The following is a 27,709-nucleotide window of genomic DNA, read 5'->3' as shown; positions in this document are numbered from 1 at the left end:
GGTGGGGTTCCCTAGAAAGGGGGGCTATGGGTGCCTGCACAGAACTAGGGAGGGCTCCAATGGGGAGGAGACAGAATCCCAGGACAACAAAACCAGGCTGGAGTCCTGGCTCCGCTGCCACCTGGATGGCTGTGAGCAAGGCACTCGCCTTCCTGCACCACACAGAGCCCTGACGCCCATTCCCCCCCTTCCCCCCCCCCCGCCAAGTGTGGGCTGATGTGCTCTGTGCCAGCACAGAGGGCAGCAGAGGCTGTGTTTATTCTTTTTATTTTTAAAATATTTTTAGTTGTAAATGGACATAATACGTTTATTTTGTTTATTTAGTTTTTTTATGTGGTGCTGGAAATAGAACCCAGGGCCTCACACATGTTAGGCAAGTGCTCCACCACTGAGCCCCAGCTATTCAGGTGTTTATCTCCAAAGGCCCTAAGGGACATAGGCACATTTTGATTCTCCCTTCACTTGCACGGTCATGCCCCTCCAGCCCTCCATCCCCACCCCCTCTACCCACCCCACACCACTGCTCTCTGCAAAATACCAGCTGACATGCACAAGGCCCTGGCTTTGACCTCCTGCGTCTCAGAGGGAAAAAATAAACACCACTTTGGAAATTCAGATCCACAGTGAGAAATCAAGGTGTCTTTAGATCCTGCAAAAACCATGATTTGTTCTCTCTTTAGTTTTTTTTTCCAGATGCCACCAAGGTACTTGGTCCTTCCAAGGAAATTAAGGCCACTTGGGGTGAAGATCTCACTTCACCTTGCAGCGTGCCATGGCCTCTGTCCACGAGCTGGCATCTACTCTGCTCTCATCCTTCACGAGTACAAGGTGACTGTCACAGAGGATAAGGTCAATACCCTTGTTGAGGAAGGTGGTGTAAATGTTGAATCTTTTTGGCCTGGTTTGTCTGCAAAGTCCCTGGCCAATGTCCACACTGGAGAGCTGCATTTGCATCGCAGGGCTGGTGGGGGCGCTGCAGAAGCAGGTGCTGTGTCAGCAAGATGTCCCTCCCCTCCATCCCTCTGCCCCAGAGAAGAAAATGGAAACCAATCATCCAGGCTTCAATCATAAGCTTTGGTCTTTTTGACAGTTCTTAACATTTTGAATAAAAAGCTGAACTTTGCTGTTTGCGAATTTTTAAAAAAAGGAAAGAAAGAAAAAAAATACCACCATGGACTGGAGAGTCTATAACATTAATCCATGAAAGATTTCTAACCTTCTTAAAACAGGCCCAAGAAGATTTGTGGATGACACACTCATCAGTACTTACAAAACTCTCAGCATTATTCATGCACCCTGTGACCCACATCATGCATGTCTTGTCCCCCCACATCCCACGTCCCACACATCCTCCTGCCTGCATCCCACATTCATACTGAATTCCCTTCAACTCTGGGTTCTGCAGTTTTCCAAGGTTAACTAGTTCTCACACATGAACAGCCTAGGAGGCTTATTCTATCTAGGTTATTTTATCAGTAAAAACACGTATTAAAACTTCATCCAAAGATTCGTCTCCTAAGCCCCCTGGAGAAGGCTTTCATCAAAGACAGAGTTCAGAAAATGAAATAAAGAAAGTAAATCCAACTTACACAAGGCTCGCAAAACCACTTATTTCATTTTTGGCAAGCAGCTAGATAACATTCTGGACATACTTCAATTTCATTCATCTGTAAAACAAAAATACATTAGAATATGTCAACCAGGAGCCTCACATCTCGGAGGCCTTCATAAATGCTTGATGGTTTTTTTAAAGTGTTTATGCTTTTATTTGAATGTCCAGGGGATTTTTTTTTTTGGTGATTTGGCTGTTTGCTGGATTTGGTTTTTAAGACAAGGTTCTTGCTGTGTTGCCCAGGCTGTCCCTGAACCCTGGGCTCAAGGGATCCTCCTACCCCTGAGGAGCTGGGACTGTAGGCTCACACACATAGTTTGCTTAATGATTTTAATGATTTGGGCCACAGTAGGAACACCTTGGAAATAGATCCAACCTTGGCACCACCATCACATTCTGGACCAAGGACACCCCAGGTATCCAGCCTGGACTCTCGCCCCACAACAGCGCATTCCACATGCGGGATCCAGAGCCACAGAAATCTGAACTTTCTTCAAAGCTTCCAGAGACTTCCCTGCACTGGGTCTGCAGGCAGGTTCCTCACCCCTCCCCTGCCCCAGGAACTTGGCAAGGTCTGAGGCATTTTGGATTGTCACACCTGGGGGGGTGCTGCTCCCTCGACCAACAGTTCCCAAATACCAGTCATGTCAATTTGAGAAACTAACAATAAAACCTAAATTCCTGAAGCACCTCAAGGTCACGTGCACCCTGGATTCAGCTCCCCTGGTACCAGCGCTGCTCTCCAAGCCCTTCTTGCTGCTCTGTCCCCCAACACACCATGCTCCACTTCCATTTCTAATCACACCATCCCTACTTTATTTCCAGTGACAACAAACCAAAAATCCAACTCCTTTCCTTTCCCTTTCCTGCAGAAGACAGCACACTTCTCAAGTAACTTCTGGACTCAGAATATACAGCCAGGAAGCTCCTTGATCCAACTTCACAGCCACCATTTCCTAGCTCCATATTTCCTGATCCTCCCCTCTTCTTCGGAAGGAAAAGGGTGCCATCGGTTCCCAACCCCAGGGTTAATAAAATACACTGAATGAGCCAGATGACACAGTATCCACACAAGTGAACAGCTGACAAAGACTTGGAGACTGGTGGCCTTCTGAGTGCTCGCTGAGGATCAACTCAACAATGCCCAACGAGGGGAGATTTTTCTTATCACCATTTTTTCAGGAGGAGAAAATGAGGCCCAGAGAAGTTGAGGAACCTGTCCAAGGGTACCAGGACCAAGGTGGCTGGGTCAGAAAGTAAACCCAGGCAACCAGGCTCCAAAGCCCTGAAGTTCCCCCACTGCATGGTGAGCTGCTGCTACTGTCTCCCATGTCAGCAGCCCTGATTTTCTCTTTATCACCTATCACCATGCCAGGGGCCACTTACTGAAAAACCTATTGACTTAACAGGTGACCAAAGACATGAGTGAATGAAGGGAGGTGGCATCTCCTCCCACTCCACTCAGCTGCTGGGCTCTTCCAAAGGCACAAGGCATACAGCCACCTGTCATCCAACAAAGGCAAACTGGTGACCACAGTGAGGGAAGACCACCACTGAGCTGCTGTGTGAGGTGTAACAGCTCTTCTGGAAGACAACCAGGAAGCATCTACCTAGTCCTCTGCCCTGTTCACATCCTCCGACCTGGTCACTGTGTATCTAAACATTGTGCAAAGTGACCATCAGAAGCAGATGGGACACCCCAAGATGGAGGGGCAACGACATGCATTGTCACCTTAGGTAAAGTGCTGTCACAAGTAGGTTCCACTTAAATGACAAAAAATGTCCATGGATACTACGCAGCCATGAAAAATTCAGTTCTTCCCATGTGTTCAATTACCCAGAAAATAGAAAGTACTCGAATTTCAAGTGAATAGGCAGTTTAGAAAATCTTATTTTCTTTCTTTGTGGACATGCACAGAAGCATGTGCCTCATGGATGCTCCCCAGCCATCCCAGGCAGGTCCTCTTAGGAAGGAAGGGACAGATGCACAAAGACGGGTCTTGGTTTCTATTCTTACAAAGGGATCTGGTAAAGAATGCCGCTCCCTGTCACTCTGGTTGTCATCTTGTCCCACCACATCGAGTCTCACATCTCAGAGACCCAACAGGTTCAGCACAGCCTGCAGGTGTCTCCAGGACACCCCGGCCACCCTACGGAACCTTTCACACAAACCTCATCTTCAGGAGGACAGAAAGGACACCAACTCCAAGCCACAGGCTGTGCAGCCAGGGCCAGACACAGCAAGCTCTAGTGACAACCAGGAAAAGAGCTCAGGTCCCTGGCGGTGGCCAGGACCTCAGGGAGAAAACCAAAGCAGAGCATCTTCTCCCTGAGGCCACCGGGAGGCAAAGGTGCTCATCACACTGCAGCCCCTCTCTTGTCGCCTTCACTTTCTTCAAGAGACAGGGACGCAGTTGGCCCCTCAACCAAGCCCACTGTGGCCATGGCCCCCCACCTTGCCTTCAGATTCCAGCAGCCCTGCTCTGGATACATCTACAAGTCAGCGGGAAACACATGCCTTGTGTTCACAGATTTTGGTGACTACTTTTGCTATTTGCGTCAATTTGTGATTTCCTAGGGGAATAAAAAAATAGGATTGATTCTACTGGAAACACTGTAACACCCCACCTTGCAATTAGATGTCCCCTGACAACATTTAGCTCGCTTTACTCCAGCAGCTGACCAAAGTTTCTGCTTTCTAATGTCAGTTCCAATTATCCGCCCTTCAAGACCAACCAGTCTTTGATGCCTCAAGGTCATCTCCAAAACCGAGCGACTGGTATGGCTTTCCCCATATCATGAATTAATATCTGAAAAAGGTTTTGATCTTCTACAGGCTCAAAAGTCCCGGAGAGGAGCCTTACTGTACCTGTCACCCCAGACTGCAGCAACCCAAGAAGGTGGTGGGGATGTCACCACGTGGCTGGGCCAGGGGCTTCCAAAGAGTCCTCCAGGAGCCACAGCAGCAAGCAGGGAAGAACATTCAAGCTCAATTATCAACTAAGCAAAGTTCAGGTTCTTCTACCAGGACACTCATAACAAACCGGAAACCTGGACAGGTCTAACCCAAATCCTCAACTTTGCTCTAAAGCAGGGGATGAGGTAGTTAAAAAATCATGTTTTCTTTGACCCTTAGAATATTTTCAGAAGTTTTACATTTGTTGACAAAGAGATTTCTCTCTCTCTCTCTCTCACACACACACACACACACGTGCGACCTAGATATCCAACTCCTTAGGTCTGATGACCGTGTAACCAACAAGCCCCGGGAGCTACCAACAGCAGCCCCTACAAACAACCAGGAGTCCCTGCTCCCCTTGCCCCACTGGCCATTCCTGTGGCTGCTGGTCTTCTCCTTCACCCTGACCCCACTCACTCTCTCACATGCTCGATGGGCCTCTCTGTGCTCACCGCCCAGTGCCTCCCCTTTCTCCAGGCCCTGCGGCTGAGGAGTTGACAATGCAGTGTGCGGGCTCCTGCTCAGGGAGCTCCCCTGGAATGCTGGCTGAGGGTCTGCAGTTGTGCACTCATTCACAGGGTACAAAAGTCAGATGCACTCTTGGAAGAGTCACCTCCAGATGCAGAGATCAAGCATATACAAACAGCACCACTCGGGAATCCTGGTGATGCAGCCAGGCCAGTAGAGAGCCCAGGACAGAGACCTCCAATGGCCTGGGGCCTCAGGAAAGGAGTCTTAGAGGCCAAGAGGCTGAGTCACAGGGAAGGCCAGGGAGGCAGAGGCAGGTGGAGGGTCAGTAGCAGGCACCACCCAGCACAAGCACAAGCTGACCTGCAGACCAGGGCACCAGGTGGGCATGACAGGGAGACCTGCCCAGCCAGAGGCAGACAGAAAAGAACCTTAAGGGAGGTGCCAGAGGAAAAATCAGTGGAAATTCTCCTCAGTTCTGGCCAGAAAGCTCCATCCTCCAAATCCACAAACACAACCGTCAGCACTAGATCCAGCACATCAAAGATGCTGGCAGTGAGCCACAGAGCGCAACAGCCCAGCTTCTGACTGAACAGTCGGGGGGGTTCACCCTAACACACAAATCACTGTGAAGTTCATGAAATGATGACTCAGTTCCTGGCCCTGAGGAAAAGGCAAATCAAAACCCCTGGTGACATAGGAGACATTTCACGTCACCCAAGAACGGCCATGTCAAAAAGCTAGGCAGGGTCAGGATGTGGGGCTGCTGGACAGAACATGCCCTCCCGTGGAGCACACTGACATTGGCCCTGTGCATACACACTGGGACAAGAGTGCTCCTGAAGCTAAGATGACCCACTCGATGGTCCAGCACCAGACAGCCAAGAGCCACCGGCACACCTGCCCAGACCACGGGCAACACAGGAGTCCCCGGCAGCTTCCTCCACAACAACCCAAAGAGGGAACCCAAAGACAGAGACCATAGGATCGTCCATCATTAACCAGGGGAAAGGACCGACCTCGGCATTCTGACCAGGTCAAAGATCACCTGGCAACAACAAAAGCATGATCCTCGGTCACGCCAAATCCCAACACAGGGTGTGCACCCCCAACCCGTCCATCTGGAACTCTAGGCCACAGAGGGAGAGCGGAGCTCCAGCATAAACAGGAAGTGGACTGCAAAGCCTCCACCTGACTCGAAGTGTGGCCCTGCGCCCGTCCAAGTCACTGAACATGCTCATGATCCTGTGCATTTCCCTGACATTTCTACCTCCGTTCAATTACGGAGTTTGGAGATGACCGTCAGAGCGCAAACCACGCATCATGGAGCAGTGGACGTCAGCTCATGACTTACCATGCAGGTCGCACTGGCCCCGTTCACATGCCACGGCCATGCGCACACAGTGTCCTTGGTCAACTGAAGCCTGATGCTCAACTCTGCAGCCCGGTTCTTTGCGAGGGGCAGCAGAGCAGCGCACCAGGCGTGGGGTACCCTCTCCAGGCGCCACACGGCCACTTACCCACGTTATAAATGATGCAGTTGTGCAAGATCCACTTGGCGTCAGCTAGGAAGGCCTCTGTGCAGCCGTATATTTTCTTTTTAGTGTTCTGGGAAGAGAAGCCACGGGGCACAGTAAGCAGTGGCTCCACACCCAGCAGAACCACCTGCTCCTCACCCCATCCTCTCACCACCACTCAGCAAATTGATTAAGGCTCGTTGACTCATTTCCCATGATCCTGAGAGATCTATGACCCAATTTAAAAAAAATTCACCACTGAATTCATCACAGGAACTTGAATTTTGTCACCTTAATGCAGCTGTCATTTGTTGAGAGGTTACATCCTAGAAGAGGTTGATTTCTATATTTGTATTTATTATAAAGACAGGTCTCACATGAGCCTCCTGAAACTCAAGGAAGCACACATCACCATCCCCACTTCACACAACACTATGCCCACAGTATGAAAAATGTATCCTCTTCTTCTTTGGTGGGACTACTAGGGAAGAACCCAGGGGCACTCTACCACTCAGCCACATCCCCAGTCCTTTTTTGCATTTTTTATATAATTTTGAGTCTGGTTCTCACTAAGCTGCTGAGGTTGGCCTTGAATTTGTGATCCTCCTACCTCAGCCTCCTGAGTCACTGGGATGTCAGGTGTGCACCAACACACCCAGCAATGTGTCCTCTTCATAGATACTTTTCATTACCCATATTGAGATCAGCACCATGGTGGTGTGCATGATCTAAAATGTTACAAATATAATTTTCACCATGGAATTTTAGCATGAACTTGGAAAAACACCTTCAGGCATTAACAAAATAGCCTTATCGTCTGAGAAGCCGATTCTAAGAAGCCACGTCCTTATTGCCAATCTGGAGGTTTCCTAGAGACTTAAATGTTCTCTTCTTCCTTCCTGCTGCTCTCATTAGCACCTCCAAAAGAAAGAGAAGAGGACATAAGGCACAAATTGATCAAATCACTAATTCCTAGAAGTATGGCTCTTTCAAGTAGAAGCTGGAATCACTCCCAGAAGAGCAGGGAGCACATCTCCCAGGACACCCTCATCCTCTGGAAGGACGTCACAGAGGAAACAAAGTGAGAGGACCAAGAGTTCTTCTCTCCAAATAAAACTGATCTTACTCGGAAGTGAGGAGCTTCCTTGGCATCTCCACACCTGGGGCCAACACAGGAGGCTCTGAGACAGAGGCCAGCATTTTCCAGTGTACAAAGGTCCATGGGGTGGATAATATATTCTGTGTAGTCGGGATACTATTCCAAGGGAACGGGCTTCTGGAATGCATCTGTCTGTAAGAGAAAAGGTACACATGCGCAGGCCAGGAAGACCATGCTCCAACCAACATGGGATCGAGAAGCTGAAGAGAACCTCTCTGAAACTGCCAGGAAGGAGGCCATAGGCAGCTCCACTGGCCACCATCCCAGGCTGCCTGGATGTTGATAATCCTGGGCCCCGATGAACTAGTTGGGGTTTTGTTATTTGCTTTACTATCAACATACATCCAAGTAGCAGGTTCTGTCCCCTTCCAGTGAGGCTGAGAGTCCCAACACACCAGGGGTCACTTTAGAGCTAGGCCACATCTAGAGGGACTCATCACCACCTAAAGATGACACATCAGACAAAGTCTTTTGGGTGCCAACAGATGTTTCTCATACGATGGGAAATCTAGACAGTGAGATTTCGTTCTTGTTTTCAGAGGTCAAAATGCATTCAGTACAACAAGTGTGCAAAAAGTCTTTACCTTCACCCATTTGCTTAAGCTCTAACTTGACTCAGCTCAAGATAGCTGGATGGTATTTACTTTGCAATTTTTTTCTTTTTCAATCCAAATATTTAATTAAATACCAAATTATACTCAAGCAAAGAATCGGGACAGATTTCCTTTTGCAATCACCTGTGTTCACTTCAATCCAGAATGAAAGTTTGACCACTGTAAATTTAAAAAATGCTCCAGATCAGGGGTATGGCTCATGGGAAAGGCACTTGCCTAGCGTGTGCCAGGCCCGGAGTTCCAGAATGGAGATTTCAACAAAATTGGTAACTTTATACCAAACAGAGTGAGAAAGTAAAAGCTTTCTTCTATGTGTCCTTTGGTTTAAAACTTGACAGAGTTGACAAATCTAAATACTCCATCTTTTTGTAAATAGTCATCACGTTCAATCACTCCACAGGAAAAAAAAAATTAAAAGATTTTTTCTTTTCTTATGGTTCCAGGGATTGAACCCAGGGCCTCACACATACTAGGCAAGCTCCTTCCCTGGCCCAAGATTTTTGTTTTTTTAACTAAACTAAAGCTACTAACACAGTTTTGCTTCCATCAATTGAGATTTAATTCAAGAGATAAATAGGTAACTAATTCAATATCTAGTTGGCACATCTTAAATTTTTCATCATAACAAATTTCAGAATATCTCAAAGCAAAACTTTTATTTGTTTAAAGAAACAAAACCACAGTGGTCACTAAAAGCAGTGAGATACTCGGCTACTGCATATGCACTTGACTTAGAAAGCAAATCATAAAGGAGGGACCCATCCTTCAGCTTCTTTAGATTCATCTGGAGGGAGACAGAGTCATAATATGTCCATTGTATCATCATATTATTTTTGACAGAAGACATTCCTCTGCAATTTTCCTGAAAACTATCATAATAATAACAGACACACCTAGGGTATGGCAGGCACTCCCAGCAGGGTGCCATGTGAGGGCACAGCCAAGCCTGGCAGCCTTGCTGTCATACAGTTTCCAAAAGTAGCAAAGGCTGTTCAGCAGGACTCATTTCACAATTGACGGAACTAACCAGATTCTCACCCATTAGGGAAATCTTCCTGGTTCTACACCAGACCTCAGTTATAAATAAACAGGGATGTCCTCCTCTCCCTGAAGTGAAATTCCATCCATGCTGAGGGAAGGAGCACATAGCCCTCAGGGCCAAGGGGCTTTGGAGTTCTACTTCTCAACCTATCAGGACTTTAAGGCCCCACTGACTATTGGACCTCGTGTTATTTCCTGACTAATCTCCTTGGGGACACGGAGAGCTCACTACAGAGAACTCACTGAACGGCACCATACCTGATGTTTACTTGACAGATTTAAAATGGGGACACACAAGACAAGTCCAAAGAGTCTGGAGAGGGATCTGAAAAGCAAAGACAACGAGCAACGCGGAAAGCTGCTAACAGAACTAAACGGAGTCTTATCTTCATTTATGCTTACACCGGCGGACCAATCTTCTTACCCCTGGCTGTTTCATTTTCTGAATGGCAAACTTGAGCAGGTAGGAGAGCTGTTCAATGGTGAGCATTGTCATGGCTTTGCTCTGGGTCTCAATGCACTCTGCTACTGTAATCTTCTACGAGTCAAAAATCATACACACACATCTGGTTAGAAAAAAAAATCACAGAGCCATGGGTTTATTCTCCTTCTACTTTTTCTTTTCTTTTTTTTAACATACACATAAAAAGAGATTCCCATCTAAATGTGAATAGCTGTTTCCCTTGGCAAGGACTCCAATCTACCAGACCAAAATATACTGATTCTGTGGGTAGACATTAGAAAGCAACCAGCCCACTGACTACCTTACAAGCAAGTGTCTCCAGCTCAGACAGATGACAGGATCTGGGGGAGGTTGGAGGAGATGGGAATCTGGAAAAGCATCCTTATCCCAACCTTGGTTCTCAAGAAGGAGATGTGAATGGGAAGGTCAGCGATGCATTCCGGGGAGGGATGAACTTTCATCAGCTGCTTATCTCGAGCCTCTTGAGACTCAGAGCTATTGTGCAGGAATGTGGCCCAGCACTGTCTGATGGCAAGAGACAGGGCTCCCTGCACAAAGAACATGGGGGTGGGAGTGGACTAAAAATTAATAGGACTCCATTGTTCATCAGTATTGATGTGAACTCACTTGGGATTCATGGGCACATTTCCAAAGGGCAGAATCTACCTGTGTGTCTACAAAGGCAAGAGATGTCATTTCACATGGGAAAGTCCCATCAAAGATGAGAGAGAGAGAAATGATGGAAAGTGGATTCTGCAATGGGATTGTGATATCATATCTTGGGGATTAAGAAGGCCCATGTCCCAGCAACAACAAAAATAGCACCTGCTCCTAAGTCATGCAATGTTTCTCAGCCTCTGTGAAAGGAGCGTGGATAAGTTTTCTTGGGTAAATTGGGCTGTTTCCAGTCTTCACTTCTCTGGGAACTCTCAGATGAGTCTGGTTGTTTGTTGAGGAGAAGGACCATCCAAGAGTCACTAGGAAGTTAGAGAGGCTTCGTGATGCATGCATCTCATCCCTGGGCTACCAGAGCCTGAAGAGCTAGTCTTGCCAGCAGCCTACCTTACCAGGCAACCCTGGAAGAAAATCAGGCTGTGGATCGTGCACGCAGAAGTCCTGATTGTTTGAACTGCACTTTGTTGGTGGGCTCCACCCAAGGAGAACTCTCGGGTTACATGCCCAACTGTCCCTCACTCCCTCACCCCCTGCTCCTACCTCCTGGCTGGCACCACCTGGAAGTGCTACACAAAGCCCTTAGGAAGCCTTTGTTGCATAGGAACTTAGGAACGGAAGCTCACCCTGAGGCCAGGGTAAATCAGTTGGAGAATGAGGATAAAATCCTTTTGCTAGACAAAGAGATGCCAGAAGTGTCTTCCTCTTAGAGGACCACTACCTGTTCTGCAATGGGATGAAACAAATGAGAACAGTCACTTAGGACCAAAGAACACTGGTGGAGGGTCCAGGTCTCACTCTAGGTGTAGCAGAACAAGATCTGGCTCCAAACACAGGCGGGTATGGGTGGGCGACACCCAGCCCATCTCTGTCTCCGTGGAAGAGTGACCAAGGGAACCAGCAGCCACATTCCAGCCATTTGGGAGGCAGAGTGCCATCCCAGGGTCTTCACCAGACCAACTCAATGCCTGATTGCTTTTCACCTATTTTCTATTTTCCTCCTTTCCCTGCACAGTATCTGTGACTTATTTTTTTTTCCACAGAAAACATCCGGGCAGCCCCTCCAGGGCTCCCCAGATGCATCTTCATGTGCAATATGTGGCCATTTGCCTTGGGATCCAAGAGACATTCTACATCAAATTACTTTCAGATGATTCTCTTTTTTTTTTTTAGCATTCGAAAGAGCCTCCTAGTCCAGAGTTGCCAATAACAGATGCTGCCTCAGAACCCTGCAAGTCCAGGGACTGGTTAGCTTCAAGCAGCTCTTGGCTACCCATGAAGTCTACACTGCCTTCACTGTCCCCCTGCTCTGCCCAGGCCACACTTTGCCCAGAAGGTTCCCCAAGAGGGCAGCAGGGCCCACCTCCATCAGGTACTTCTCAAATCTCAGGGGGGCCTTCCAGGCCTGGACATTTAAAATGGAATGCCCTGCGGCTCCTGAACTCCCTCCCCCCCCCCCCCCCCCCCCCGTCTTCAATTTGCACCCTTCTTCAAACTCATTATTTCTAACTTCATTTTCACTTCTGTCCTTTTCTGTTAAAAGGAAAGTGATCTGTGCCTACTTTTCTGAGCACTATCCCATCTCTGTTAGAAATATTTGTTGTATGAAAGAAAGACTCAGATGGCACAGCCACCACCCAGAACACAGGGCCCAAACTGGGCATCCCAGGTTGGCGGCGGTTGCTGACCTCATGACGCAGCAGGGCACACCCAAGAGAAGCTGTGCAAGAGTGTTGCAGACCATGTGAACTGTTAACGGTTCAAAAGTTATCGTGTAAAACGTGCATTCCAGAAGAAGAAAGGTAGTAGCAGACGTCAAAGTGATTCAAAGACTCAAGAAGAACCCAGACAATATTCCATGTGATCATTTCTCCAAGAGCTGCAGGACCACAGCCAGGGGCAGATGCTGGACCAAAAGGGGGGTGGCTAGGACAGAACGGGTGGGAGGCAAGAAATATATTTTTCCCCTTATCTATTATAAATTATTATAAATTTTGTAAGTCAAAGGAAGAGAAGAGAGAGGCAACAAAGCAGGTAATGTATTCATTCGTTGGAAACTAACCTCACATTCAGAACAAAACCAGTCCCCCTCTGGTTCTGATGTCAGTCTCAGACACTTAGCGTGATAAACCCAGGGACAGAGCTCACAGCAAAGGACTTGGCCTTCCCAGTGACAAACCCAGCAGTAGAAATCAATCCGTCCATTCTGCGGTATAACATCAACAGGGTCTGTGGTGAGTGGCTGCTTCATATAGTAAAACGGACCATGTCTTAGTTATGACTGAAATGTAGGCCAGAAAGACAGGTTTGATTTCAAAACAAATGTGCATTCTCAACAGGAATTTGAACAAGTACATCAATGACAACACAAGAAAATCACAGCATTTCACATCTGCTAAACAGTCGAGCTAGCTGCGGTTCCTCTACTGTCCACAACATTAGCAGGTCATTGGATAACTATGAGGGTCTTTCTCCCTCCCATTTTAAAAGGCCACAGATTGAACACTAGTGTCTCAGAGTCACCAGGTGGCCTTGGCCTATGTAGGTACAACTACCACTAAACAGCTGCATGACCTGGGACCGGTCTCCCCACCTCTGGGCCTCACTTTTCTCATCTGTAAAATGAAGGTGAGGTACCTAACATCACGGGATTATGGGGCTGTGTTCAAATGAGAGGATAGAATGTATGGAATTAACACAGTGCCACCATCACCAATGTCATCCCCACGGTTAAGAGCACAACGTACACAAGTTCTTGGTAGTGGGGAGGGAACACAGGGAACCCACCTATATGGCAGGCAATAGCTCTACCACTGAGCTACGTCCCCAGCCCAATATAAAGTATTTTAAAGGTCTTCTTAAATTCCCACCCTGGGGCCAAGTGTGCTCCACCAGGAGGATCCCAAGTTCAAAGCCAGCCTCAGCAACTTAGCGAGGCCCTAAGAAACTCATGGAGACCCTGTCTCTAAATAAAATATTAAAAATGGCTGGGGATGATGTGGCTCAGTTAAACATCCCTGGATTCAATCCCCAATACCAAAAATATAATAATAATTTATTTTTCTTTTAAATTCCCCCTGGGGATACAGCTCAGTAGCAGAGCAAATGTTCAGCCTTCAGGAGGCCCTGGGTCTGATAACCACCAAAGAAAGAAAAAAGTAAAGAAAAAAAACCAGAAAAACAGAAAGCTTCCCTCTAAAAGTCCTTAACTTCCAATATGTGAAAAAGAGAAAAAAAAAGTGCCTGCACTTATACTTGGCTCAGCTCTTTATAATAACAGGTCTCCATAAAAAATAGAAATTCATGGTTTTCTTTTTTTTACAAGGCCAGAATGGCTTTCTTTCAGAACACTGGAGCACAGAAAAAAACCAGGGGGGTTGGGGGAGAAAGGGACATAAGTCAAAAGTCAGAAAACTATTAATCCCCCCCCACGAGACGTGGAAGGGTTGAGTAGAGCTGACTGCTTGTGACCCTATAGGGAGGGATGGGGAGTACGCTGCAGGCTGACATTAGCTCAGCCCGACACTAGCTCAGCCAAGTGTCTGCAGGGCAGATTCTACTCAGCCCTGAGGTTGCTGGATTCTGCTAAGTGCTCTAGTCTAAATCTTTGTGTCTCCCTCAAAAGTCCCAAGTTGGTATCTTCCAGAAGGCAGGGCCTCTGAGCACTGATGAATGGGCCTTATCCAGGAGGATACCAGAGAGGCCCTCACCCTCTACCACAGGACATCCTCTATCACACCTCTATCACAGAACACAACTGTGATGGCACCTGATCTCGGACTTCCAGCCTCCAGAAATTTCTGCTGTTGGTAGGTCACCCAGCCCATGGTGCTTTGTCACAGCCAATCAAACAGCTAAGACAATATGTGTTTATAAAAACCCAGAAATGCAAGCTTTTATTTGAAATCTCACAATCCTCAGAGGTTGGTGACTGACAGAAATCATGACATATTGGTCAAACCAACATATGGGGAAGGGGAGGGAAAGGAAAAGTAGGTATCTAGGGGCTGGGGCTGGGGCTCAGCGGTAGAGCTCTCGTCTAGCATTGCAAGGCCCTGGGACCACATAAAAATAAGTAAATGAAATAATGGTATTGTGTCTAAGTACTTCTAAAAAAAAATTAAAGAAAGTAGGTATCCAGTATCATTTCTTATAAGTTCCCTATGAGGAAAACAGAGATTGCACATGAAGAATATTGGCCCTACTCTGCCAGCATTTAAAAAAAAATGCTGTTAGGAATGACAGGGTCAAAGTTCAGGGACATCTTCTGGTTTCAGTGAAGGTCACTCCATTTTTGCTAACAAAAGTCTCTGGGCCTTTGTGCCTTGGAGTTTTGGATCAGAAATGCCAACGTGCAATGGACCTTAGGATGTTTTAGTCCAAAACCCTATTTTAGGACATAAACTGAAGCTCAAAGAGAAAGCCACTGATGTGGCCACCCGGTGAGTCCCCCAGATTCCATGAACTGGAAGAATCCTGTGTCCAAGAGGAGCACCTCCCCTATCTGTGGATACTGGAGAGGACAGAAAGTGTGCTCAGCCCTGTGTCCCCGGTGCTGGCCTTGCTGTGTCCATGGCCGAGTGCCTTCTGCATCCACAAGTTTCCACCCTGTGGCGACTTAGCCCTGAACCCTCACTCAGGCTGTTCTGTCTGTAGAGCCAGGATCTGAGACTGCTGGTCCAAAGCAGGGGACACCAACTTACAGACACATCAGTTGGTCAAGAGGTTTCTGTGCCACAGAAATGGTCTTCACACAGGGTAAGAGCAAAGCAGCAAATACCCGAGTGGATTAGCTTCCAGAGAAAGAACTGTGAGCAAATCCTTAGAGAACAGTAGGGACTCCCACAGTGAGTGTGCATGGGTGTGCATGGGCAGAGGGAGGAGACAGGAAAGGACAGCTTCTGGTCAGGAAGGACATCTGCTCTCAGGACTCCCTGGGAACTGAAAAGGGAGTGTTGGCTCAGGAAGCCAAACTGGTAGTTTAATTAAGGGCTGAGGGTTATCTGACTACCATTTTCTTTCTGATAGCTCTGAGGTGGCTCCAGGGTGACTGCAGCAAGTCCTCACCAGCTTCTGGGACAGAAGGAGCAATTCAATCTCTGTGTTTTCAACTGTAAAATGGTGATGCACATGGCCCTTCCTGGCAAAACATTCAGACTGACATAAATGTTTGCAATGGCAGGTGACATGGGGCAAATGCTGCTTTGGTATCATCATCAACGCTTCTTATTTCCTCAAGTAGTTTTTCCAAGTGCCCCTGAAAACACACGTGGGACCCCCCAGTTGCTCCTCCTCCAATGGGATTCCTAACTGACGAGGCAGCTGCCAGCCACAGGCAGCCACGTCACTTTAAACAGAATGAAAAAATCCAAGTTTCTCCCTGACATTGGTTGATTTCGAGGGCTCATGAGCCACACGTGACTGGGTCGACACCAGACATCGGGGTCTAGGACACTGCCACAGAAACATCCTGCCTCCCAGGTCGAATGTCAAATCATACTCTGGCAATGAATCCCGGCTGTGCTCTTCATTTCTGCTCTTTCCCTGTCCTTTATCTCCGTCAGTTGCCATGACAGCCCCAGAGCCTGAGCAGCAGTGCCAGGATGCCCAATTCCATGAACAAGGAAACCAGACCCACGGAGGTCCATGTGCCTACAGTCACAGGGCCAAGGGCAGAACTGGCAGTTCACTCTATAATTTTGAGAATGAAAATAGATTTGTTCTGGACACATGCCTCTCCCTGGCCTGGGCACTTAATGTGGCTAGGGCTCTTCCCGTGAAAGCAACAATCTCATCTAATTCAACCTTCCATTTCCAGGTCCCACTCCAGTGCCCGATAATGCACAGAACAGATGAGCTGGTCACCAGGGACCGCTGCTCAAGAACCACTCAAGGCCCCCTGACCTTGCAGTCCACACAGGGGTGAACATTTCCACCAGTGAGTCCACAGTGCTCTCACATTCCCTATTTGGAATGTCTAAGCTGCACCAGAGAATTTTAAAGCCAGAAGGTTCCCTAGATGAGACCCAGGATGGTGAAGAGGTTTTCCTGAGCCTCTGACAATCCTGTCAGGCAAGGGGACGGGGAGCCTGTGCTCAGGAAAAGGGAAGGTGACCCTTGGGCTATACCTCTATCAAGGGCCCACACCCTTCATTTTACAGATGAGAAAACGAGACACCTAGGGAGCTGTGTTGCCCAGCACTGGTCATCAGGGGAAATCCTCAGGCCACCGGGAAAACCAGTCCTAAGAGTACAGAAACATGAAGCCAAGGAGAAGCCCCAGCCCCTCAAGAACAATGTCCTCATCTCCTGTGGGTCACTGCTCTGTCCCCAAGCAGATCTGAGAACCTGCTGGAAACCTCACACAGGCCCCTCTGAGCTGCCTTTCTACATATGCAAATAATAAGCAGTGCCAGGGCAGCCTGCTAAACAGATGCCAAGCTGAGGAACGGAGCACTGCTGCCCACTGGCGGCCTGCTGCCATGCTGCACCCAGCCTCAGCATTACCTGCCCCTTGCAGTTGCTGCTCAGTAAACCGGGCTTCTTTTTCTTTTTAATGGGGCTTGTAGAGGTGTCCTGCAATGAGTGGCCATTGGAAGAATGTGGAGGGCTGGGGGAACTTTCTTTTCTGGGCTGTTCTGTCTGCAGAGTCAGGATCTGAGTGAGACACACAGGACTACACATTTTAAAGCACCAGGGTAGCCAGGGTCCCACAGGAGGGTGAATGTGATGTGGTACATTTTTCCCCAAACTCAAGGTCATTTGCAAGTATACTCCTCCTCCTAGAATATACTTGCCCCCCTTTTTATTGTCCAAGGTCAAAGATGTGCATGACTTTTTTTTTTGAGGGGGTACTATGGATTTAACCCAGGAGCACTCTGCCATTGAGCTACATCCCCATCCCTTTTTAAAAATTTTATCTTGAGACAGGGTCTTCCCAGGCTGACCTTGACTTTGTGATCCTCCTGCCTCAGCCTCCCAATGAGCTGGGATTACAGGCATGAATCACCACACTCTACTCCTATGTGACATTTTTATGAAATCTTGGTTGGTTGCCAAAACAAAAAAAGTTCAGGGCCCACAGGCTGTGATGACACCAGATAAAGTTGAGCAACAATCTTACGTTGGGGTGAGAATGAGCCTCCACCTTGCACACTCATCACCATTCCGGACTGTGTCCCTGATGACAAGGCCACAACCAAGCTCCTAGGAGGCGTCACATAGGCACCTGCTACTGTTTGCATGCCCAAGAACTTCTTTTCCACATCCATAACGATGGCCAACCAGGAAACGATAAAAGGCAGGTCACCAAGGCCACACACCAGGGCAACAACAGCACCTTGCTCTGTGCAGAAAAGGAGCACTCCTGTGTATGCTCACAGCTGACAAAAGAGAATGGGTAAAAAGAATGACCCTGCCCACCGGAAAGTTCTCCCGGCTGTCAGCAATGGGCACTCTGAGACCTTCCTCCCAAGAAATCAATACAAATTACATTCTTATTGATTCTCACCTGAAAAGTACCAGCCCCCTCTTACCAGACCCCCCTCATTTCCAGCCTCCCTCCCAGTCAGAATCCTTCAACCACCATTCATTCAGTCTTCACCTGCAAGGACAAGAGTCCGTCCCATGCCCCAAGGTGGCCTCCTGGGTTATGGACAATAGTGGCACAGCTTGGGACAGCTGGCATCCTGAAGAGCAAAAGCTACAGACACAGGAGAGTGGAGAATGCACCCCATGCACTGGGGCTGATGGGATGTGAGATACAGAAAGATGACGATCCCCAAAGATGTTCCTCCTGCAGCTCACCACTGGGCAAGTCTCAGCACACACACCACCCTGCACCACTTCTCCTGCCTTCAGGGTCCAACACCAATGAACGCAAGGCCTCCAAGTGGCTCCCTTTGGTTTGGGAGGGCAGGCAGCCTCTAGCAAGTGCACAAGGCCTGACAATGAGTGGACACTCCTGCCTCACCACCAGGCTTCCAGAAAGTTCTGAACCAATGTTTGGCAGAGGAAATTCAATGCTAACCACAGGTGTCCTGAGGGTGAAGAGCCCAGGGTCTGGGGGAGCATCCCACAGACACCAAGTGGAGGCCCAGAAAGCCCAAAGGGTTGCCCCCAAGGCGCAGGAGTCAGCTAGTGAGAAAGCTAAAAGACAGAACCCGGGATAGGCTCCCAAAATAGGGAGCATCCCCCAGGGAAAACAGCTTTCCCAGAAGGGTCCGCTCCACTGTTTGATGGGAAAACTCACTTTCTCCACACTGCCTGGCTCCACAGACCTCTCCTGGAGCAGAGCAGGAACAAGAGGATCCTACTCAGCCACCGTGTGTTGTGCCCAGAACTGGACAACTTATGTGTCCACAAAGAGCCAGTCCTCAGACACAATGGAATGCTCCAGCCCTTTAGAAAAACAGGCAGCCAGGTGCCATGACCCACACCTGTTATCCCCAGTGACTCAGGAGGCTGAGGCAGGAGCATGGCAAGTTCAAGACCAGCCTCCGCAACTTAGTGAGACCCTGTCTCCAAGAAAAAATTAAAAAGGGCCGGGATGTGGGAGGCCCTGGCATGTTCCCTAGGACTGCAAAACAGGAAGGATCCAAAGGGCACCTCCCCGTGAACTGAAATTGCCAAGCTTTGGTGCCACATTGTAAAAGCAACAGGTATCTAGCACATTAAGGGACCTGTAAGGATGTGACTGTACATCGGTGCTTGTGCATCCTCAAAAGACTCCCACATGAACACAAAAGCACAGCAGGGCTCTACATGGGGACAGGTGGCCGCCTTGGAAGGAGACCTGTAGGGAGTGGAGAGAGATTATTTTTCACTAGATACCTCTGTGTATTGTATTCACTATGTGCCTGAATGACTTTATCAAAATAAGGGAGATTAAAATTATTTATAAAGTTCAGTTACACATTTAATAAAAGAAAGAAAGAAAGAAAGCAGCAGGTGCGCACCAAAGTCTCTGATGAATGAAGGAGGAGGCCCAATTCAGTATAAAAACATCCCAGGTGGATAAAGTTGGGACTGGATTGAGAACCACAGAAGGCGCTTGGGATTTGCGCTACATGACTCTAGTACACCCCCATAGTCTGCTCAAGTGTCAGAGTATAAATGTTTAAGAAAGGTGTTTTGAGCCAGGAGTGGTGGCGCACACCTGTTATCCCATTGACTCAGGAGGCTGAGGCAGGAGGATCACAAGTTCAAAGTTAGCCTCCAAACTTTGCAAGATCTTGTCTCAAAAAATAAAAAGGAGCCAGGACGGGTTGCATATGCTTATAATCCTAGCGGCTCAGGGGGCTGAGACAGGAGAATGGAGAGTTCAAAGCCAGCCTCAGCAATAGTGAGGTGAGGCACTAAGCAACTCAGTGAGACCCTGTCTCTAAATAAAACAGGGCTGAGCATGTGGCTCAGTGGTCAAGTGCCCCCCCCCCCCAAATTCAATCCCCGGAACCAAATAAAATAAAATAAAATAAAATAAACAAATAAAAAGATTAAAAAGGGCTGGGGTACAGCTCAGTGCAAAACACCCCTGGATTCCATCCCAGCCACACAAAACACATACATAGAGAGCAATCAGGCAAAGGCTTTGGTTGGTGTGTTTTCAAGTGTATTGTGAGAGAAGAAAAGCTTACCAGTGGGAGAGGGAGTGAAGGTTTTCAGTGTTTCTCAAGAGAATTTTGGAAGGGAAGGCTCATCCTCACTGCAAGGACCACCTCAGCACTCTGCCACTCATTTCCATCAGTCCCCAGATACACAGGGTCTGGTGATCAGACCAGCCCAGCCAGTGCTCAGATGGCTGCTGGGGCCGGAGCAGTGCCAGCTCCCCCTGGCACCCTGTTATCTCTGTGACTGAGGTCCCCTGGGGTGATGGAAACCAGCAGCAGTAGCAGCAGCAGCACCTGAGAATACACTAGAAATGACAATTTTGGGACCCTGCTCTGGATCTACAGGATTAGAAACACTGGGGCAGGGCCCAGCCATTCTCTTCAACGGCCTTCCAGGACTAAGGTGCTCCCACTTTGAGATGCTCTGGGTGGTGTGTGTCTGAGGGGACTGTGAGGTCTCAGGCCTGGGGAGGCATCTCCTCCACCTCCCATCACCCTGCGGGGGCTGGTCTGGGGCTCCACAAACAGAGCCAGGCAAGGTGACCAGGCCCGAAAATGAGGCTACATCAAAAAGAACCCTAGGAAGTGTCTTTCCCTCTCAGGGCCTCTGCGCCTGATCTGTAAAGTGGGAAAGGAAGAAAGAAAGAAACCCAAGTAGAAGCTCTTCCCTGGAGTCCACTACCAACACAAGGCACGTCCTGCACACAGACACAACTCCCTGGGCCGAGCGACCACAGCCTACTCAGGCTTCTCAGAGGTGTCCTAGAGATCAAGACCACAGGGCCAGAAGATCTCAAAGTCCCTCTGGGACTTCAAAAATCCTTTAATTACATGGGAAAGATTCAGAACAACACCAGAAATTAATATTCTCGTCAACCATTTAGAGCGCCCAACGCAGGTTTGCCCAAGTCCACCAGGACACCAAGAGGAAACTGGGGTCCTGAACTGTGGAAGGACGGGTCTGGCCCAGGGTCACCACACTGAAGAGTATTCCAAACTTTCCAGTCTCAGCAGAACATATAAACCCCAATTGTGGGCTAGGGTTGTAGCTCAAGTGTTTAGAGTGCTTGCCTAGCATATGCGAGGCCCTGGGTTCGATCCCCAGCACCACATAAAACTAAACCAACAAAATAAAGGTATTGTATTCATGAACAACTAAACATAGTTTTTAAAACATAAATAAATAATTTAAAAAAAACAATTGTCTGAGGTTACAAAGGCCCCAATTCCCCCCAGAGTTAATGAGAGAGTTGAGTGACTGTATCCAAGGGACAGAAATTTAATAGCCTCCAATCAGCAGACACATCTGGCAAGAGCAGGGCCTTATGTGAAGGCTCCGAGGAAGAAACTTCAGGAAACGTCCGCTGGACCCCCCACCCTTCAGAAGTCGGAGATGGCGGTCAGCTCTGACACAAGCCCTTGGCGTCAGACCTCTGGTGGTGACAAGATGGTGGTAGAAATCTGGCTGTCGTCATGGTAATGAAGCCACCACAGGGAGCTTTTCCAAAAGGCTGATTCATTTTTTTTCTCCTTTAATGATTTAATTCTGACTAGGCCGTATTGCTAAGCACATTTCATCCACAAACTTGGAAGGATGACAAACAGCCACTTGGACTGCGATGTGGGGAAGGGTTCACCTTTGATCTGAAGGGTTTTTTGGTTCTGTTTTGGTCTGGGTTTTTCTGGCCACTTTCTCTGGTTTAGGGAGACTGGTGACTCTATGGGGCTGGCCCACCGGCAACCCTGGGCCCCCACCCGCCCTCCGTGTAGGTCTGGCCTGTGAGGGATCATCCTGGTGAACCGGGCCGGGGAGGGGCAGGGTAATGACTCTGGGAAACAGCTTGGCTTGCAACAGGAAGCAGCACAAGTTTCCCGGCTGGTGACACTTCCCTGAGATCTTCAAAATACGGGAAGTCTCCTGGGTACCAAGAGCCAGCATGTGATGAGATCCTCCCCAGACCTAACTGGGAGCCACCAGAAATAAACCTGCTCACCCCTGCCCAGCCACACCGGGACTTGAGAGAATCCATCTTCCAAGCAGGCCTGGCCTCGGAGCCTCCCTGAGCTGCAGGTAGTAACAGCCAAGACTGTGCTTTGTCACATGCAATAAGTACAAGGCACCATTTAAAATGCTTCCCTGATGTTCCCTCCAGGTCACTTGTCCAAGGTGGCAAAGCTGCTGAATGGCAGGCTGGGAATTGAACCCAGGCAGTTGTGCTGGCTCTGAGGCCCACGCTGCCAACCCTGGCACCACAGGACCTTGCCCCAGCAGGGCCTCATCCTTGGCTCCAAGCACGAGGACTTCCTAAGTTAGGGCGCAGGGTTGAACAGGTGGCTCTGATTTTGCTTTTGTTTTTGTTTATTTCCCTAACAGCTGTGGGGACAGGGAAGGTCCCACAAGGAGTTGCAGGAACTAGGCAAAGGTGGCACACCATTCTCTCCAACGACAGTCGCCCAGGAGCACATTCACCTTCTAATCTTCCAACGGTGGCATCAGAACCTGCCAGGTGCTACAAAAGAGGCTGGGGGCTCCAGGGTCACCTCCCCTCCCTTCCCTGTCTCCACTGAGGTCTCCCAGACAGGCCACACCAGGCACCTCATCCCCACCCACACCCAGGGCCTAACTCAGCACTGGATGCTCTCCTGGGTCTCAGAAATGACACATATTACAGGGAATCATCGCCTCCCACCAGGGGAAGGGCTGAAGTGCCAAGGCCCAGGCCTCCTGTTTCTGTGGGTGTTAACATCTGCACAAGCCTGCTGGGGCCTGCATGCAAGATAAGTGGGACATGCATGTCCACCACTGCAGCTGGGTACCCTGGGTAAATTGGAACAACTGGTCATCCTACAGAGTAGAGGCACCAGGTCGTAGATGACAAAGACAGGCAGTCAGGAAACTGCTCTCTGGCAATAACAGCCTCCAGAACATAGTTCTGCTCTCCTCAGCAGTGTGACCGTGAGGAAGCGACTCAGCCTCTCTGGGCTGTTCTGTAAGATGGAGATAAGTGGCAGAGTCACCAAAGGAGGAGATGAGATGATTTTGCTTAGCTTTCAGGAGAAGACTGGGCACAAAGTGAGCACAATCAAGGAACTATTTCAACCATTGCTCCTTCTCTTCCTCCTCTTCCTCCTCCTCCCCACCACCACCCTGCCCCTAAAGCAGAGCATGCCTTCTCCAAAAAGCATGTTAAATCAACCCCACAAACAGTTCACAGTTATCAAATACACCAGTCCATGTGGAATGCGGAATGAGCCAGGATGGATTTCTGCATTTCAATCAGACTATAAAAATGCAGGATTCCCAGATAACAGCAGCAGAAGAGGTCAGAGGAGGCCATGGCAAGGCTCAGACAGCTCTCAGTGACCACGGCCTCGCACAGCCCGCCTCAAACAGGACCACCCGCAGCTGCCCTCCCAGAAGCAGGAAGGTGGAGCAGGGCTGGTCACTTCCAAAGCAGCTGCCCAGGAGCATGGACCCAAGCAGCCTCCCACTGCAGGAATCTTGGGGCCTCCGCTAGGAGCAACTACTAAAAAAAAAAAAAAAAAAAAAAAAGGCCTGGAATTTCCTCCTGGCAGAGAGCAGGAATTAGGGAAAAGGATAGGGGCAGGGAGTGAAACTGTCCTTAGAGCAAAGAACCTCAAGCCCCGAGGAGCATGTGAGTCCCCACAGCCCTTGGACAGATGTGGCCTCAGAGCTACAGGAACCCATGGGGAACACGGCACCTGCCTGCCTGGGCCTGCCAGGTCAGAGGACAGCGGCCTCCTCCACGGCCCTGGTGGCTCCTCCAGGACGCCCTCCTTGATGGGAGTTTCCCACCTAGAACCAGGAGATGGGGTGAAAGGGAAAACAAGGCAGTGGGATAAGAGGGTCACTTCCCTGGCAACTTGGGCACTGTGACCTAAAGTGAGCACAGGAATCAGGGAGGGCATGCTTACTGGCCATGGAGGAAGCCTGGCTTCTCTGAGGGCCTGGCCTGTCCTTTTCCAAAGTCACAGAGGTTTGCTTTGCAGACATTCCTGCTTCCAGCTCCTCGGCAGCCTCCTTGGCAACTTCGGCTTTGGGCTCAAATATCAGCTCCCCAGAGAGGTCTTCCTTGAACACCCTGGACTCAGCCTCCTCATCGCAGTATCCAAAAGTTGTGGCGTATTCCCTGGGTCGCCATCCCTCACTGAGGACTATCAAGTCAATTTCTGCCAGGTGCTCAGAAGGCCGAGGCAGGAGGATTATAAATTCAAAGCCAGTCTCAGCAATTTATCGAGGCCCAGAGCAACTCAGTGAGACCCCGTCTCTAAGTAAAATACCACAAAGGGCTGGGGATGGGGCTCAGTGGTTCAACACCCACAGGTCCAATCTCTGGGACCAAAAATAAAATAAATAAGTAAAATAAGTGATTCTCCTCCTTTGCCAGTTCACTGGCTGACTGTGTCTCCTCCTGACTGTGGCTTTCATCTCGGCATGTCTATCCTTTGCTGCAGTCCACAGCTGGGCACACAACCTGGTCAGGTGCCCCAAAACACATCTGGATGAGGAGGTTAGGACCAGAGGGGTGCCAGCCACCTGGACACTCCAGGTTGTCTTCCCCAGCATTCAGGAATGTCTTCAGCAAATCCAGCAGAGCGGGAATGTGGAGTCAACAGCCCAAAGGGGACCTGAAAACAGGAAATTCCCCTCTCCACAGGCACAGGGCCATTCGGGCCCATTTCCCCCTAAAAGAAAGGGATTAAGTGAGGATTTATACCCTAAATGTGTCAGGGCTGTGCTCAGACACAACACTGGAAGACCAAAGTGGGGGAATTGGGAGGCTTCCTGGTCCCCCACTTCCCACTCATCCCACTCTTGGGGAGAGCTATTGTTCTGGAGAATCAGGGGCAGTAAAAAAGAGAAGTGACTTTCCCTGGGGAAAACACACTCCCTGCCAGGAGATCGCAGGCACCTGAGGCCCCCGCCTCTCTGCCCTTTGTCTTAGGGGCCTTTTAAGTCTGAAGCTCTCTTTGGGGACACCTCCCCAGGTCCTCAGCCACTGGGATTCTTAGTTCTGCACCTGCACGGTGAAGCCTCCTGCAGCCAGGACAAGGCCAAAGCTGCCTTTCAAGCCTGTCACCCCATCCCAGCCCCAGGGCAGGAGTGAGAGGAGTCAACCTTCTTCCTGCCTCTGCTCGGCCTCCTCAGCCTCTGCTGGGCCTCCTCAGCCTGGCGAAGCGTCTGTGGCCCCAGACTTGGTCCAGATTTCACAGATGCCCACCTACCCTACCACACAGTCCCTCACTCTTCACAGCCTACTATTTCTGGTCCCACAAAAATAGCCATGGGTTTGAAAGATGGCCCCCAAAGACTAAAGTGCCACAAAGGGAATTAGGCTCACTGGGGTAGAGGAGGTGACAAACCAGGTCAGGCTGGTTAGGAAGGAGAGCCCCACTAGGGTAACAAGGGAACCAGTAATCCAGGATAGCCACCACTGGCACTAAGGCCAGGGGAACCCCCAGCAAGGCCTGGGGCAGAGGTGGCCAACAGAAGTCCCAACAGCTGGACATCACTATTCTAAAATTTTTAAATCGGCAGCAGGGCACAGTGGAACAGGCCTGTGATCCCAGAGACTCAGGCGGCTGATGGAGGCCAGCCTCAGCATCTTGGCAAGACTCTCAGCAACTTATTGAGACAAAAAGGATTGGGGACCTGGCTCAGCAGTCAGGCACCCCTGGGTTAGACCCCCAGTACCACAGATAAATAATTAATTGGTTTGATTTTTAAAAATTGGCAGAAAGTAGGGCTAGGGGTGTTGCTCAGTGATACAACACCAGCCTAGCACGATCCCAGGGTTCAATCCTCAGCACCACAAAAGAAAACAAGAAAGAAAGAAAAGTAGAAACTAAATTTTAAAAACCAGATGTGAAGTCACCAAATCAGGCCCTGCAGAGCCCCCATTCCACACAGACCACTGTCCATGGCTACCCCTCAGGTGGTACTGCAGACTCCACTGTTAACTGCTCACAGGGCAGGGATAAGATACAGCCAAGAGGGCAATGAGGAAAAGTGAAAGCCAGAGAAGCAGAACTGGGGGACATGGAGTGGGGGGTTCAGGTTCAGCCTCCTAGGGTCTGAACAGGTTTATCTATACATGGGGAGGGAAGTCCAGATATAAGCACACCACCGTTAACAATGGTCACCTGCCAAAAGAGGGGTCTTCACTTTTTCTCTGAGTGGTTTGACTTGTTTCAAGGAGATCTACACTGATTTTATTGTGATTGGTAAAGGAATAATCCAACAAAACATTTTTCCCTTAAAATTAATTTTAATTGTAGGAAGACACCCTTCATTGAAAAAGGCATGTACTCAGCAGCTACTATGAAGTGACCGCCCCACAGTCAAGAGATGCAAGGGCTGGACACTGGGGTGCAGAGACAGGAAGCAGGCCTAGGCCCCTGGGTTCAGGGACAGGAAACATACCCAAAGCAGGAAAGGAGGCCAGGAGAGGGAAGCTGGCTCTCTATTTACCCCCTAAGGAACCTCAGTGCTTGGGTCTGGCAAAAGGCAGTTGCTCAGGACCTGGGCAAGAGATGCCAACTTGGGAAGATGGGAAGAGAGATCTCATCAAGCAAAATGTCAACTCAACACAAGGCAGAGTATCCACCCGGCACTGGGCCCGGCTGTGTGTGTCCCCCTCCAGGCCCAGCTCAGTTCACAAAGATCCCATTCACTTCTGGAGCCACAGAGGAGGGTAGCCAGATAGCGCTTGCTATAATGGTGGCCCTGTTCTGGGTCTCTTCTTCATCTGTGCTGTCCACTATGGTGGCCTCCAGCCCCGCTGGGCTGCTGTGCACGTGAAGCAGGGCTAGAACCTCTCAGGAAAGAGGTCTGGTTTTGCAAACTGTGAATCAAACACACACTGCCATCCTGCGGCTGCCATATTGGGCAGTAGAAACTTGATATGAAGACCCAGAACAGGCCACAGGCCGGCAGGCAGGCTCCTCCCCATCGGCCTGGAGGGTTTGGAAGGTGAACTCAAGGACCAGAGAGGTGGACATGGCCTTGCCTTTCAGTCCTCCTTTAGTCTAGCTCTAAACTTCTCAGACCTTCAGTGAGCCTAAGAATTTCTGATCAAAACGGATTCCCTTCCTGGGCCATTTAATCACTTTCAAGAGTTATATTGTGTGAATCAAGGGCTCAGGAGGGAGGGCCTGGGTCTTCAGGGATATGGAAGACCAGGGGAAGGTGTCCTCAGAGAGAGGCAGCTGGAAGGAGCTGAAGGACGGCTCAGTAAGGGCGCATCACAGGACCACAGGCAGCCAATCTTCAGAGCCCCGCGGGGCATCCCCAACCCAACAGGGAGTCTGCCTCTGCACCACCCAATCCGCAGCAGCCCTCAGACACAAAGCAAGACACACACCTGGATTTGTGTGTTAGAAAGAGCCCAGCAGAAACAGTATGTCAAGAAAGAAAGCAATCAGGGAAGGTGCCATGTCCAACAGTCCCATGTCCCTGGAGGGAAAAGATAAGCCACAAGGTGTAGCACACAGAACAGACACCTGAGCCAGGGAAGTATTTTCAGGCACTGGATTATGCTAGAAACCAAGCCAAAAGGATCAAAGTTCCATCCA

General features: G+C 49.3%; 1 long non-coding RNA gene across 4 annotated transcripts in view; it reads right to left on the bottom strand.

Moving 5' to 3' along the window:
- Positions 1-27,709, bottom strand: part of LOC144373036 (uncharacterized) — a 128,841-nt gene that overhangs the window by 4,457 nt on the left and 96,675 nt on the right. For 3 of the 4 annotated variants that reach the window (XR_013432837.1, XR_013432838.1, XR_013432835.1), the window contains exons 3-7: positions 9,795-9,936; positions 7,683-7,847; positions 7,167-7,474; positions 6,560-6,647; positions 1,590-1,667 (exon numbers count right to left, since the gene is read on the bottom strand). This is a non-coding gene — a long non-coding RNA (uncharacterized LOC144373036). Of the gene's footprint in view, positions 1-759; positions 974-1,589; positions 1,668-6,559; positions 6,648-7,166; positions 7,475-7,682; positions 7,848-9,794; positions 9,937-27,709 lie in introns of all 4 variants that reach the window. The other variant, XR_013432836.1, reaches the window with a different exon arrangement.

This window comes from Ictidomys tridecemlineatus, unplaced genomic scaffold, assembly GCF_052094955.1.
Source record: "Ictidomys tridecemlineatus isolate mIctTri1 unplaced genomic scaffold, mIctTri1.hap1 Scaffold_215, whole genome shotgun sequence".
Taxonomy (NCBI): Eukaryota; Metazoa; Chordata; class Mammalia; order Rodentia; family Sciuridae; genus Ictidomys; species Ictidomys tridecemlineatus.
Note: the sequence above shows the minus strand (reverse complement) of the source record. Positions and strands in the feature narration are given on the sequence as shown.